We start from the raw sequence: 17,100 nt of genomic DNA, 5'->3' as shown, positions 1-17,100 counted from the left end.
TATGTTAACAATAAATACGATTTATTTTTGGTTTGCCTTTGGCTATAACATGGCATCCTGCAAAGAAATCATTTCCAACCGTTGTTGGCTGATGGAGCGCTCAGCCCAGTGTTTCAACAGCACCCTAGCTGCTCTGAAGCCCGATCCACTGTCTGTCAATACCTGAATACATCGACCTGCTGATGTATTCAGTCAGAGGCCAAGCCTGGCTACCTGGAGCGCATCATTAAACTTCTGGGCCTGAAGGAAAAGGCCATTACCACGGGCAAGGTTGCTAGCGGGGCCACAGTAGTCTCGATGTGGGGGCAGGACCGTCCAGTGGTTGGTACCTCTCCCAGCGCAAAAGAGACTGGGACATTCAATAACATGTGCTTTACATATTCGCTTTTGATTTGATTGAATCAAATGAGAGTGAGAATGAACATAGTGAAATTGATAGAAATTAGATATGTTTGTAAAAAAAAAAGTTAAACTTTTTCTGTTATTGGCTGCTCAATTGGCAGAGTAAAATATATATTGTTTATTGTTTGTTAATTCAAACATTAACAAATGTTTGAATTTCTTTGGATTTTAAAAATAACAAATGATTTTTTTTTTGCTTCAACACAAAAAATATTTTAAAGCCATGAAATGAGTATTAAAATAAAGAAGTCTGATACTTTTATCGTTTGTTTGAATAATAACAGCAGCATAATTGTTATAGTGTAATAGTATAGTAACGTTGGTTATCGCCTGTGTTCAAATCACCTCTCGTTTTTCCGACTTCTACTCCTTATATTCATGTTTGAGGTATTATTTTTACCACAAATTTGTACCGACTTGACGCATGTAGGCCTAAATTGTTCCTCTTTTTCTATCCACCCATCCCTTAAGTTATTTCCACGGTAAGTGTTCGGAGTAATAAGTCAACATCACAGTCAATGGCATCCTTCTTTGTCTACATGAACAAATTTAAAGTTTGGTCTATGATATAATAACGCGTCACGGATGCTGTTGATGAAAACCGAGTATTGAAATAGTGATGAATAATTGATTGAAATCACCAGCAGGAGGCAACAACAGTCAGTTTTATTTTTGTATGAACAGTGTGATTTTTTTAATGTTGCCTCCAGAGATCTGGCTGGTGTTTGCTGAGCCCTGGGCTGTGTTACCTTTGTTCAAACATTGAACTTTAGAGTTTTGTTAAAAATAAATAATTGAAAAGCACTTTCTTGGTCTCATCTGTAAAACCTTTGCCAAAACCCGGTACTACTTCAAAATGTGGGCCTCACTATACTGGCTAACGCACACAAACCTGGACGACCTCTTCTCTTGGTTACATATAAATAATACACAAACTTTTAATATGAAAACTAACAGGGCCCAATGGTCAGAGTTCACAGTGATGATGATAAACGCTTTACCGTAAACATAGGTGTCAGGAGTTGACATCCTTAATGTTTCCTTGGTTACCCTGTTAGTTATAGCCTACTGTTATACTTTTTGAAATATAGTCTTTAGAGCCTTTGTTCTTTTCCTCTAATACAGGCGTTGCAAAACCTTTCACTTAGAGATCCAAAGGAGAAATATGTGTCTACCCGGGACCAAAACAAAAAAAGAATACATCATGAATTGCCATAACATCTTCATTTACAAACAAATTATAAAGAACCCAACAAACCAACAAACCAATATAATAAGGAATGTATTTATCTCACAATAAATATCTTAAGTACATCACAGCCATAATCCAATGTGCTGATGCGTGTCTTAAAATTTGGAGAAAGAAGCAGTGAGTCAAAGCACTCAGTGTTTCAGCTGGAGGGTGGAGTGCGGCCAAGCATATAAAGTAGAACAACAGAAACAAAATCCAAATCAGGGTAATGAACTCCTTATCTTTTAATTTGTAAATTAAAAGATAAACCTAACCCTTTTATTCTGCCAATTGGGGACCCAATAACAAACATGTCTAATTTCTATGAATTTCATTACTCTGTTAATTCTCACTCTCATTTGATTCAATCAAATCAAAAGCTTTCATATGTAAAGCATATTAAAGCCCCTTTAAATCCCTTTTTTTTTGACTTTTCTATCCACAAATAATTCTTCCTCTGTTTTGGTAAGTTTCTCTCGTTTGGCAACCTTGGCTATGATTCGTGCTTTTCCTTTCAGTGTCTCCAGAGATTGAATCCTTGCCAGGAATTCCATGCCCCAAAATATCTGATCCATGTCACCCCCCTCCTTCTCATCTTGGTTTATTGAATTTGAAGTGAATCGATAAACCATCTTTCATTTTAGGACATTGGAACCCAGACTCATTGATTGCGTCGAGAACCGGAGGGCGTTGGCTATCTGCAAATGTTACCAAAATACGCATGTCCTCTGCCACATCTTTGCCAAATATGTCGAGCACTGAGTCAAAGACGTATTTCTTCAAACTCGCTGTCTCCATGTCCAGCTGAGAAAAGCCTTTCTATCACCCTGTCTCTCTCTATGCCGCTCGGGTCTCCGAAACCCGGCGTGTCCACAATAGTCAGGGAGTTGTCGATCTGGAAGCCCTCTCGGTGGTTGAGCTTGTACACGGTGACTTCAGAGGTCTGGCTGTGAGTCTGAGACTTACGAGGTAGACAACTGTTACAAGTACGTCATTAGGTCTTGACCGCTTGGTGGAAAGGCGCCATCATTTATATGTCAACAGAAGGTACAATTTCTGAATAGCTAAAATTGCACTCTGTCTGTGTGTGTGTGTGTGTGTGTGTGTGTGTGTGTGTGTGTGTGTGTGTGTGTGTGTGTGTGTGTGTGTGTGTGTGTGTGTGTTTTCAGATGGCCGTGGACAGTGGTAAGACCATAGTGATGGCAGCACTGGGCCGGCCCTTCAGTCTGGGGATGCTCTACGACTGTCGCGAGGACTCACTGATCCCCGGTAAATACAATATAACGGCGTCCCGAGTTTAATGGACGAGACACAAGATTGTTGATATTGTAATTTGTGTGTGATTTGTGTTTTGGGTAAAATCAATGGCTCTGGCCAAGTGTTATTATGGATATCATTATAATGATCGTTATCATTATAAAATATTAGCTCATATTTGCTCCAATAGACCTTGAAAACCACTTGTGAAAATGGCCACGCGTAGGATGCTGACCAAGATAATATCAACCTAATTTTTCAAACCTCCAACTCAATCACAACATAAGACAGGCTTGAATGCCTACGGAAACATTTATTATAATAACCAGATAAACCAACCTGTTTAGAAACAAGTATGAGGATGGAGACACACTCCATGGAGACGCACTCTGTCACACACACAGACAGAGTGCAATTTTAGCAATTCAGAAATTGTACCTTCTGTTGACATATAAATTATGGCGCCTTTCCACCAAGCGGTCAGACCTAATGACGCACTAATGACGTAACAACATAAATCACAATGAAACACATCATCACAAAACAACAGTTTCTCAAGTTATTTATGGGGCTGAAAACCACAGACTACTTCCATTTGAATGATAACGTTGCAAACTGGTGCACAAAATCAGCACCACAACAACTTTATGTATTAGGTGTGAATATAACTGAATGTTTCTGTCCTACTTTGGCTGTCCGGGCTGCGTCTCCTGAGAGCAGGAAGCATGCGAGCTCCGTCTCTCTACTGCGCCTCTTAAAGCTATCATTAAATGTTCTCGGAATCTAATAAGGCTATCTATAAACCATATAATAACATCTTCTTATCTAGATTACTATTGCCTTGAAAGAATTTCCCCTTCATAAGGAAATGCTCTTTCATTTGACCGGTCAATGTTTTATAGCCTTTTTTGAAGTGCTTATTTTAGTGCTAAGAGAGAGAGAGAGAGAACTCCTCATGCAGTAGTCCACATTTTACTTTTTATATCTAATAACTATATCTGATATGTATCTATTTATTTTTATTAAACGTTTTATACTTTGGCCTCTTAAAGGGGAACTATGCAACTTTTTCAGCTTGATTTACCTTAATATAACAGGCCGCCAGCACTCACTGGATCGGCTGGCGGCCGAGTGTGAAGCGGCTGGGATGAGGATCAGCACCGCTAAATCTGAGGCCATGACTCTTAGCAGGAAACCGGTGGATTACTTACTCCGGGTAGGAAATGATTCCTTAGCCCCAGTGAAGGAGTTCAAGTACCTCGGGGTCTTGTTCGCGAGTGAGGGTACGATGGAGCGTGAGATTGGCCAGAGAATCGGAGCAGCGGGGGCGGTATTACGTTCGCTTTACCGCACCGTTGTTACAAAAAGAGAGCTGCGCCGCAAGGCAAAGCTCTCGATCTACCGGTCGATCTTCGTTCCCATCCTCACCTATGGTCATGAGGGTTGGGTGATGACCGAAAGGATGAGATCGCGGGTACAAGCGGCCAAGATGAGTTTTCTCAGAAGGGTGGCTGGCGTCTCCCTTAGGGATAGGGTGAGAAGCTCAGCCATCCGTGAGGAACTCGGATTAGAGCCGCTGCTCCTTTACTTAGAAAGGTGTCAGCTGAGGTGGTTCGGGCATCTGGTAAGGATGCTCACTGGGCGCCTCCCGGGAGGTGTTTCAGGCACGTCCAGTGGGGAGGAGACCTCGGGGAAGACCCAGGAATAGGTGGAGAGAGTATATCTCAACACTGGCCTGGGAACGCCTGGGGATCCCCCCGTCAGAGCTGGGCAAGGCAGAGGGGGGGCCCATGGGAAGAAAAAATAAGAAAAGAAAAATATATTATTATTTCTTTAGAATTTTCTACCACCCCCTAGTGGTAGGAACCGGACACTGCGCTCAGCGGCCACGTGAGGGGCCTATATACCTCTTGTATACAGGGTCCAGAGTTCTGTTTAACAACCAAAGATAAAACAATTATAATCTAGAATATAACATTTCCCAGACAACTATAAAAAAGGATGGGTTTATTGTAACACATACACCCTTTCAAAATGTATAACCTTGTCTACTCTTTATGAACATCTACCTTGGACAAGGCTCCACGCATTCGCCGGCTTCTTTGAAAACAAATGCAAATGGCTAGCGTAGAAGTGGATGGGGAAGGGTCGTCAATGAGTTGTTACGACAGTGTTGTAAAATATCTCCTCCGAAGCTGTAGGGGGAGCTCAATGTGAGCGCAAACCAAGAAAACCGCAAAGAAGTGGCCAAAGTTGCATAGTTCCCCTTTAATTGTTCACCTACATTGGCAATTTTAATGTTTCTTTCTCATGCCAATTAATCTTTATTGAATTGAAATTGATACTAATTACAATCTACTACCAATATTTGTAACATCATAATTCATAATTCATTTGGAAGGTAAATATAATCTTTTGACGGACGCATTAAACATTTTCATTGATAAAGAAATGTACTTTGAATGTAAATGGCTAGACCACATATGGGTCTAACCCTTTTATTTGGGTCGCCAAATACATTTCCAGAATTTCTTCCAGTCTTTGTTTTTTAAACAATGTATCCAATATAAATTGGATACATAACCGTCGGCACAGTAAGTATGTTCATAGAAACAAGTGCCACGCTCTAACAATTCCTTGGGTGTGTGGTCTGACTAACGCTTGAAGGCAGGCAGGTGCAGTTCCATTGACCGCCTTGTATGCCAGTACCATCGGACCATCGTCTTAAAGCTGTGAGCTTGAATCTGTGAGGTACGACAGGGAGCCAGTGGACGGAAAAGGGGGGTCACATGGGGGAATTTGGATAGTTTGAACACAAGGTGTGCTGCAGCGTTCTGGATACGCTGCAAAGGTTTCTTCCCGGAGGCAGGGAGTCCAGCCAGGAGTGAGTTGCAGTAGTCTGGAGCAGGAGATTGACGAGCGCTGGGACCAGGAGCTCAGCGGCTGACCTCGTGAGGGGGGGCTGGATCCTGTGGCTGTTCTGCAAATCTGCAGGATCGGGCCATGATCGCGGTGCAGCACAACTGATTGTCCAGTATGACACCAAGGTTTCTTGCAGTTGATGATGGAGATACAGAAATTACCATATGTGAGGGAAATCTTTCACTGGCTCAAGGAGGAACTCAGTCTTGTCTAGGTTAATTATCAAATGATAGGGAGTCGTCCAATTGCCAGACATTCTTAGATGCGTGTTGCATAAGGGTGTTGTCAGAGGAGGGGAATGAGAGGAATAGTTTACTGTCGCCAGCGTAACACTGGAGACAGTGTTACCATGTGACGTGATTACAGGGCCATGGATCTAGTATATAGGGAGAACAGTAGGGGTCCCAGTACTGAGCCTTGAGGGACACCGGTGTCAAGAGTGCAGGGTTTAGATAAGGAGCCCTTTCATGTGACCTGATAGTAGGACCAGGTTGGAGGTGAACCAGGATAGCGCAGAGCTCAATAGGGAATTTGCTATCTATAAACAATATAATCTTTTATAACACGGGTGATCTCAATGCCGTGGAACGTTCCGTTCACTTGCCCTTCACAACTTCCGGCGGTGAATTATATTTGAGAATTCACCGTTGCTAAGTATAATTGAACGCTGTCAAGGGAAAAAAATGATTTTTTGCCTCTAATGACGTCTTTGGTATCACTTCGCAAGTAGTCCGGTAACTTGTCAACTCCAGCGCCTTCGGTTGCTAAGCGACGTCAACGTCTTTGGCTGACTATTTCTCTGCTGATCAACACTACGAATGATGGTAACAAATAAATTTTAAAAAGACACACCATGTGAAATTATTCGGCGCAGGTCATTATCGAAAATAAGCCCCCCGCGTCGGTGTCCTATTCGTCAGGGCTTATTTTCCCGATAATGACCGGCGTTCTATACATTATCCCTTACATATTTTATACCTTTAGATTAAAAAAAATAATCATAATTTAAAAGCTCTTTCTTGGTCTCATCTGTCCCACCATTGGCCAATAACAGGTCAAATGTATCCACATGTGGGCTTCACTAGTTAATACACACGTAACCATCCAGATGGATGACTTCTTCTATTGGTTACACATAAATACTAGGGCTGTGAACCGCCCAAATTCTTTTGGGAGATTAATCACATAGTATTCGTGAGTTTACTCGTGATTAATTACACTTTTAAAATCTTCCAATTGAAGTTAAATGAGATTATCAAATGGAATGACACATTATCATTCATACCAAATGTACTTAATAAGTAAAAATTAGACCAAGTGATCGTGAGGGGGTTTTATTGACTTAGTCAGTCTGGGTTGAATATAAAATTTACGGAACACCACAGATTTGGGAATTGTAAACAGGCAGTTAACTAGTGCAATTGTAAACCAACAGTTACTACAAATGTAGTTAAATTCAAATAAGTTGCACCACAGCTTTCGGAATTGTAAAGAGGCTGTCACTTACTGCAATTGTAATCAGGCAGTCACTTAATGCAAGGTTAATTGAATGTAAAGTAAGTGGAACTAAAACAAACATGATTTCTGAATGTTGACATTCTGTGGGACAAAACCTTTCAAAATCGTTTGTTAATGCAATTTTTTTTATTAATAGCTATAAAATAAGATAAGATTGCGATAACTTGTTATAAACACTGTCATTTTGACAGCCCTAATAAGCACCCATACTTTTAGTATGGAAACAAACAGGGCTCCAAGGTCAGAATTTACAGTGAGGGTGATAAAAGCTTTACTGCAGACATATCTTCTGTATACTGGTTAGGATGTGACCGTTGTGTTAACGTAAAAACTTTTGTAGATAGGCCTACAAGAGTGGACTTGCAGCTGGATGAACGAGTAGGAGATGACAAGCTTGAACAATGAGAAGGTGCGGAAAAATCTGGAATTATTGAAGCGTCTCATCGACTGTGTGGTGTTTCTTGGACCGGTTCAGTCTAATTCAGATTGTTGTGGAAGTGGAAGAACCAGTGACGTCGGAGAACCCGACGCAGTCGTTTGAGATTAATATATCGTCTGGAGGCGCACACAGCTTTTGGCCTTGTTAATATATATTATATGATATGGATATCTATGTATAATATGATATTATTTAGATACAGAGCTCCAGGACTCCGTACCACCCGGAGTGTTCTAGAATATTTACAGAACACGGCCAAAAGCTGTGTGCGCCTCGCCATTGCGATGCATCCACGTTAAACACAAGCACATGGTACCGTGGCCGCAAGCTGCACAGGGCCACACCCCCACCCTCCACCTTGACCCGCCTCTAAAAAACGGCACGTTTGTGGAAAGCTCATTGTGGGACTGGAAATGGAGCAATACCAACGGAAATCGAGGCGGCAGTATAGAGTCAGAATTCCAACCAAAATACAGAGAGAGTAGTATAATATCTGATATGTATATATATTAGTGCTGTCAGCGATTCAAATATTTAATCGTGATTAATCGCATTAATGTCATATCTAAATATCCCTCGATTTCATGCTGCTAGCCTTTAAGTGAGATCAGAGTGTTGAGAAGGACAGTAAGAAGAGAGACCCGCAGTGAATTCTACCCGGTCCACTTGAAATCGGGTAGGTGCATGACAGTGTTAGGCCTGTAAAACTTTCGAACAAAACACTTGCTCAGCAAAGATGGGAAATACTATAACATTTATTGTTTAAACCAGTATCAATATTCCTACTGTACGTGGGCCTATACACATTACCAGGCTATCGAATAACGCCCACACATACAGAGACCACACGGCGACGGAGTGGTAATCGGGAGGATTCCCGGTGGGCCGTAAACTTTTCAGGGCTGTCGGGCTAGTTACTGCGGGATTACAATATTGCGTTTATAAAAGTTCCTTGCAGCGCCATCCGGCAGCCTGAGGTGTGCGACCGCAACCTCTCACTCACTCACTCAGACGCAACACTAACAAACTGTCAACATCAAAACCAAGTCGATTTTGTCTAGAGGGGAGTAACAGAGTGGCCGCTCTCGAAGTGGTACAGCCCAGGTGGGCCTTGAACTGCGATTGGTCAGAAAGGCGTAACAGCTAATGACAACATTGAACACAAGTGACACACAAACACACACACTTTTAAGGAGTTTTTCCCCGGCTCCATATCCTTGCTTACCCCAACAAGTTTGTGCGGCGTGCTTGTTTTGTTTCCGGTGTAGATCCGGTATGGTGTAGTTTTTCTAACGTGACTAGTTGTTGCTAGACAGCAGATGAAAAAACGACAAGGTTTGCCAAGCCAAAAGATCGTTAATCGCATGATAAAAAAATTGATAACATGAAATATAAAAACATAAAAATAACATAAAAACATGATAAAAGAGCTTTTTATTTTATTGTTCACCTGCTTTGGCAATGAGTAGTAGTATCAAAGTAAAATCTGCCACGTTTGCAATAGTCGATGCCGGTTATTTGCGACGCGACAGTAACTGCCCTCTTGAGGATGTATTGCTTAACATCCATAACAATGCTGAAACCGGACAGAGGCATGAAGGGTATAGTACCGGAGACAACGTTTGGTACGGACGGACGAATTTCGTCCTGATCTGGAGGTATGAATCCACCTTAACACCTGTATGCAAGCATCCATAAAGTAGCAATCCATGGGACCTTTAAGAGGACACTGTGGTGACCCACAACTGCTGTGTAAGACATTCACCAAGGGACTGTACCTTTAAGGTAAACAGTTCCGGTTTACTACTGTTGTGTTTTACGACAGTTCCGATTCTCGGCAGTTTCGTTAGAACTCATGTTCGAGTAACACTCGTTTGTTACTGTGGAGAGTAAAGCTGACTCGACCCATCTCCGTCTCTTGTCTCATCATTTACATCACTCCACAATAGGTGACCCCCGACGCGAGTTGGATACGGCTGTACTATGTATCACATCGACACAACGCCAGCGCCGGCCGCCGCTGGCGTTGCGGCTACCGACGTGGCTAACGTCGGCGCTATCTATGCTGCCACCGTCGAATTACCGGACTTCTGGCAGAACAACCCATGGTCGTGGTTCCAACATATCGAAGCCCAGTTCCAGCTGAGAGGAATAACACAGGACGTGACTAAGTATTTCCACATGGTGGCAGCCTTAGATGCCTCGACGACGGCCAGGTGTATGGCACGGTTGGAGGCTCCTCCAGCTGTCGGCAAGTACGCCGTGCTCAAGGCGTTCCTCGTGGACCTTTTTGAACTGTCGGAGCTGGAGAAGGCGGACCGCCTGCTTTCCCTGAACGGCCTGGGCGACAGCAAACCGTCCGAGTTGATGGAGAGGATGCTGGCTGTGCTTGGCTCGGCGGATCCTTCCTCCCTCCTCGCCCACATCTTCCTGCGGCAGCTTCCAGCACCCGTGCGCACGTCGGCCCCGTTTCCGCCCCCGGGGTACGACCCGGACACCCCAGCCGCTGTGACCGCCCGCCGACAGCGTGACGACGGGTGTTGTTACTACCACGCCAGGTTTGGGGCCAAGGCCAAGCAGTGTCGCCAGCCTTGCAATTTTGGGGCCCTGGCCAAAGCCCGGGCCAGCGCTCATTAACAGCTGTGAGCGCTGGTCGGGAGTGCAGGCTGTTGTTCGTCACTGACACCTTGTCCGGCCGGCGGCTGCTGGTCGATTCTGGGGCTCAGCGCAGCATCCTGCCGGCAACGCCTGTGGACACTATGGCTGGCGGCCATGGCCCCCAGATGGACGCCGCCAACGGCACACCCATTCATACCTACGGCACGAGGTATGTGGATGTGTGTTTCGGCGGCCGGCGTTTTGGCTGGGATTTCGTCATGGCTGCCGTGTCTACTTCACTCCTGGGGGCGGATTTCCTCTGCGCATACAGGCTGCTGGTGGATGTTACCAACTGCCGCCTGATCGACGCCCTCTCCTTTGCTTCGTTCCCCTGCACGCTGGGGGGGGTGGGGGGGCTTTGTCTTGCGAACACGCTTGCCACCGGGGACCTGTATCAACGCCTGCTGGCTGAGTTTCCTGACATCACCACGCCCACGTTTTCATCGGCTGTGCCTAAGCATGGTGTGGAGCACTACATCACCACGGTTGGCCCCCCGGTCTATGCACGGGCCCGCCGCCTCGACTCTGCCAAGCTCGCAATCGCCAGGGAGGAGTTCGCCACCATGGAGCGCCTCGGCATCGTACGCCGTTCCAACAGTCCGTGGGCCTCCCCCCTGCACATGGTAACCAAGGCTGATGGCGGTTGGCGTCCCTGTGGTGATTTCCGTCGCTTGAATAACGCCACCACCCCCAACCGGTACCCGGTACCGCACATTCAGGATTTCTCCGCCCACCTGGCTGGCGCCGCCGTCTTTTCGAAGGTGGACCTGGTACGCGGTTACCATCAGGTGCCCGTCCGCCCGCAGGATGTCCCCTAGACGGCGGTCATCACGCCCTTTGGACTTTTTGAATTCCTGAGGATGCCTTTCGGCCTCAAGGGTGCAGCACAGACGTTCCAGCGCCTCATAGATTCTGTGCTGCGGGACATGCCGTTCCTGTTCGTCTATCTGGATGACATCCTCGTTGCCAGTGCGTCCGCGGACGACCACCTGACGCATCTGCGGCAGCTGTTTGGTCGGCTCAGTGAGCATGGTCTCATTGTCAACCCGGCCAAGTGCGAGTTTGGCCGGTCATCCATCACCTTCCTCGGCCACCACGTCACCCCGCAGGGGGGCGGTTCCCTCCCGGCCAAGGTGGACGCCATCGCCAGTTTCCCACGCCCGCGCAGGAGTCCCTGCAGGAGTTCCTGGGCATGGTGAATCTCTATAACCGTTTCCTCCCCCATGCGGCCCAGCTCATGCGACCCTTGTACAACGCCTTGCGGGGCAGGAAGCCTGCAGACGTGTTGGATTGGTCCACAGAGATGACGGCTGCCTTCGATGCTGCCAAAACCGCGTTGGCCAACGCTGCTCTGCTGGCGCACCCGTCTCCGACCGTCCCTGTTGCTCCTAATACGGACGCCTCTGACTACGCCGTGGGGGCTGTGTGTGAGCAGTGGGTGGGCGGAGCCTGGCAGCCGCTGGCCTTTTTCAGCAGGAAGCAACGCGACAACGAGAGGAAATAAAGCGCTTTCGACAGGGAGCTCCTGGCTCTTTTCCTCGCCACCCGTCATTTCCGCTTCCTGTTGGAGGGCCGTCGGTTCACGGCTTTTGTTGACCACAAGCCGCTGACGTTCGCCATGGCCAAGTCTTCGGAGCCATGGTCTGGTCGACAGCAGCGTCAGCTCTCCACCATCTCTGAGTACACCAATGACGTTCAGCATGTGGCCGGCAAAGACAATTTTGTAGCCGACTGCCTCTCTCGGGTGGTTATTGGTTCCGTCCACTTGGGCCTCGACTACGCAGCTATGGCTGGGGATCAGGCTACGGACTCTGAGGTGCAGGCCTACAGGACAGCCCCCACGGCACTCCTCATGGAGGATGTGGTATTTGGCATGGCCAACACTGCGCTCCTCTGCGACGTCTCCACTGGCCAACCGCGCCCCATGGTGCCTGCTGGCTGGAGGCGTAAAGTTTTCGACACGATCCACAGCCTTTCCCATCCGGGGGTGAAGGCCTCTGCCAAGCTGGTGGGGGCCAAGTTCGTCTGGCCGGGCCTGCGGAAGGACGTCAGGGCCTGGGCTGCTGTCAGTGTGGCGTGCCAGCGTGCGAAGGTGACTCGGCATACCAAAGCCCCCTTGGCACTCTTCAAAGTGCCGAAGAGGCGTTTCGACCACGTGAATGTGGACCTGGTGGGCCCGCTTTCACCCTCCCGTGGTTACACCTACCTCCTCACGATGGTGGACCGGACAACCAGGTGGCCAGAAGTGGTTCCCCTGTCCTCCACTACAGCAGCTGAGGTGGCCCGGGCGTTCGTTATGGCTTGGGTGGCCCGTTTCGGCACACCGTCAGACATTTCCTCAGACCGGGGGCCGCAGTTCACGTCAGAGCTTTGGACTGCGGTCGCCGGGGTCCTGGGGGTGAAGGTCCACCGTACCACAGCCTATAACCCACAGAGCAACGGGCTTTGCGAGCGGTTTCATCGGGACATGATGGCCGCGCTCAGGGTCAGCCTTACGGGCGGACCCTGGGTTGACCGCCTTCCGTGGGTAATGCTGGGCCTTCGCTCCGCCCCCAAGGACGATCTTCAGGCCTCGTCGGCAGAGCTGGTGTACGGCCAGCCCCTGCGCGTCCCTGGGGAGTTTCTTCCGGACGCCACGGCCCCGTGGTCGGCTGCCTCCCATCGTGCTGCGTCCCGGGACATTGCGGACGCTTTCATTCCCGTTCCGACGTCTCGCCATGGCCTCCCCCGGTCCTACCTTCCCAGGGATTTACCATCGGCCAAGTACGTCTTCATCCGCCACGATGGCCACCGTACCCCGCTGCGGCCCCCCTACGATGGGCCCTTCCGCGTCTTGAGGAAATGTCTGACGGTGTGCCGAAACGGGCCACCCAAGCCATAACGAACGCCCGGGCCACCTCAGCTGCTGTAGTGGAGGATATATTATCACGGCCAAAAGCTGTGTGAGCCGATATTATGAATCTCAAACGACCGCGTTGGGTTCTCCGATGTTCCTGGTTCTTCAACGTCCACATCAATGTGAAGTAGACTGAACCGCGACAAGGAGGAGAAAGGGATCGTTGCCGGGCAGCGCTTAGGCACCTCCGCCTCCGGCGGTGGTCCCTCAGCGGGGCTCAAGCGGGAGACATTCGCCGCCAACAATCCCTTTCTCCTCCATGCCGTGGTTCATGTTCTTGAGGGAGTCAAAGCCAAAGTTCCTTCCCCCCAATTCATTCTCAACCTTGGCTGAGATAACCCCCAATACGAGTCTCGTTGTAGAAATACCAGAGACGAGAGTCCGACGTGTTATGCGCAAGTGTACAACACTTGCGTCACAGTCCTGGAGCTCTATATCTAAATAATATCATATAATACATAGATATCTATATCATATAATACATATTATCACGGCCAAAAGCTGTGAGCGCCTCCAGACGACTTTGTCGGGTTCTGCGACAAAGTCGTTTGGTTCTTCCACTTTCACATCTACCTGAAGTCGACTGAACCGCGCGCTGCCTGCTGCCGGCTGCCCGCTGCCGGGCGATGGTGCCTCGCGGCAACCGGCAGCATGTCGAAGTCCATGTACTTCAGCGAGTCAAAGCCAAAGTTCCTTTCCCCCAATTCCTTCTCAACCATGGCTCAGATAACCCCCACAACAGTCTCGTTGTGGACACGTCAAAGAACCGACAAGAAACACTTGCGTTAAAGTGTGTGTATTCACACACACACATGTGCCGCTCGCAGGGTCGAGTCTCATTGGCGGGCCAACGTCTCTGGGCGGGCCAGGCAGAGTAAGGGGAGGAGCATGATGACGGTTAGGACGTCATCATGCTTGATGACGTCCTAAACACAGACATTCCAAATCAGCGCACTTGAGCCTCCGTTTTTTCAAAGGCGAGCAGAACAGCTAGTGCTCATTTTACACCAAATGCAAGTTTTAGCCACTGGGGGACCATAGGCAGGCTAGGGGAACTCATATTTATGTTAGAAAACCTCATAAAGTGAGATTTTCATGTCATGGGACCTTTAACGCTAGTGGGTGACCGATGTTCTCTGTGGGTTACCTGTTCGGTCTGGACCTGTTGGTTTGGGTGAATTCTGGGGGGGCCTGTGTGGTGACCCACAACTGCTGTGTAAGACATTCACCAAGGGACTGTACCTTTAAGGTAAACAGTTCCGGTTTACGGCAGTTCCGGTTTACTGCTGTTGTGTTTTACGACAGTTCCGATTCTCGGCAGTTTCTTTAGAACTCATGTTCGAGTAACACTCGTTTGTTTTGAAGTGGAGAGTAAAGCTGACTGGACCCATCTCCGTCTCTTGTCTCATAATTTACATCACTCCACAACACAATAATAAAGGGGCGCCCTGGTGGCTAAATCGCGTACCATATGGCTCTCAAGTCTCACGCATTCGGCGTGAGACACTCTCACACGCCACACTTCGTAATTCTCAGAGAAATTACCAGGATAACGCCCACCAACTTGTGCCGCTATTTGACAGTGGAACAGGAAGGAATCAAATGGGTTCCCCGTACGTAGGGTGACCAGACGTCCTCTTTTGCCCGGACATAACCTCTCTGTAACAGAAATATATCATCAGATGTAATGGGTTAATATTCTGGTAGACCTGTTGTTGTCAACAATACTGTTTACGGATACTGACATACTCCGGCCCTTTCAAAGAGCCATGCTGACACGGGTAGCGGGTGGCAGGCAGGTCGGACCCAATCGCAGACAGTTCGGGTAAAAGGATAATTTATTAACTCAAAAGGCAAGGAACACGGGTGACGAGGGTAACACAGGGAACAACGGGAACACAGGGAACAACGGGAACACAGGACACAACTCACCACGAACTACAATGATCCGACAAGGAACAAAGGAAAGACAAGGGTTTAAATACCGAACACACAGGGCACACAACGAGTAACAGCTGAAACACATTAGGGGAGGGAGCAGTAATCACACAGGAGGGAAACCTGACATGGGGAGAAACATGACCGATACCAAAGTAAAACAGGTAACACACCAAAACAAGACAAGGAAACCGACAGACCATGACAGTACCCCCCCCTCAAGGTTCGACTATCAGGCGACCACGACATGCATTTCTTTAAGAACACACACACACACACGTCACACACACACACACACACACACACACAGACAGACAGACAGACAGACAGACAGACAGACAGACAGACAGACAGACAGACAGACAGACTCACACACACAGAATTTAAATTAGTTAAGCAAGCATTTGTTATAGAAATGCTTCTGAGAAGGAAAATAAGCTATAAAAAAAAGGCTATAAAACATGGCCATGATGGAGGGGAAATTCTTTCAAGGCGACAGTAATCTAGAAGATATTATTATATGGTTTATAGATAGCCTTTTTAGATTGAGAGAATATTTAATGACAGCTTTAAGAGGCGCAGTAGAGAGACGGAGTTCACATGCTTCCCGCTCTCAGGAGACGCAGCCCGGACAGCCAAGGTAGGACAGAAACATTCTCTGATCAGTTATATTGACACCTTATACATAGAGTTGTTGTGGTGCTGATATTGTGGACCAGTTTGGAACGTTTCCAAATGGATGAGCCCTAAAACTAACGTCATGTAAAAAAAATATTCAATCTTAACGTTTCATTGGGATAATGTTATAACAAGTGCCGTATTTAACACTGAGTTTTTCATTAGGTCTAACCGGAGCTGATCTGGTATCTGTGTCGAAGGCTGAACCTGGACCTGGTCCGGACTGATACAACCAGGTGCGTTCACTTCATTGTAGGCCTACTGTAATGTCTTTAAGGGTGCACTCACACTAGGCCATCTGGCTGTGGCCGTTGGCCTTTTTCACACCTAACCATGCTCAAATGGCCCCACCGTTCTCTGGCCTGCACTCACACTAGGCCATCTGGCCGTGGCCGTTTGCCGTCGCAACTGTGGCCTGGCCACGGTAGAATCTTGTACATACGTCATCACGTCGTAAGTAACACGTCATCACCAAGCGTCCGCTGCATGGAACACCATTTTCTTTTATAAACATACTCTATTTGGATGCTTTTTATGTGCTCTGGAATAACTAGTGTGGTTGCAAAGTAATCAACACTATTTTAATCATGTTTCTGTTCATAAGGTATTCACAGAGAATCTGTGAATATATATATACATCTATATGTATATAGATAGTATATATATATATATTCACAGATTCTGTGAATAGTGCACCACACTCCGTCAGTTTTTGAGGTAAAAATACCAAACACCGACAAATAGTTGAGCATATATCAGTGCAGCGCACGTTTAGAGAACAACCAATTATTTTATTGTAATATTAATATGAAATATGAAAAGTGAAGGATTATGGCGATTTGTATTTATCATACATATATATGAAGGTCTCCAATTACGTTATGTGTTACAGACTATTATGTTTAGAGTTTACTCATGTCGTTTTTGCGTCTCATTCGGGTAATAAAGTATCGCTGCTTAAACATACTTATTCACACAGCTAGAGGCATTTATGCCAGAAAGAAATGTACAATAACAGACATATGTGGTGGGTTCTTTTCAGCATTTGGCTGATCATCAGCATCAGAGTGTATACATTTCTTAGCACGAGAATATTTTAAGTTGTTTCCCTTTTATTGTCTAAAACGATATTTTACCTAAATGTAAAACATCAAAAGAAAG

The sequence above is a fragment of the Gadus chalcogrammus genome, chromosome 13 (assembly GCF_026213295.1).
Source record: "Gadus chalcogrammus isolate NIFS_2021 chromosome 13, NIFS_Gcha_1.0, whole genome shotgun sequence".
In the NCBI taxonomy this organism is placed as follows: domain Eukaryota; kingdom Metazoa; phylum Chordata; class Actinopteri; order Gadiformes; family Gadidae; genus Gadus; species Gadus chalcogrammus.
The sequence above is the reverse complement of the archived record's forward strand: the minus strand, read 5'-3'. Positions refer to the sequence as shown.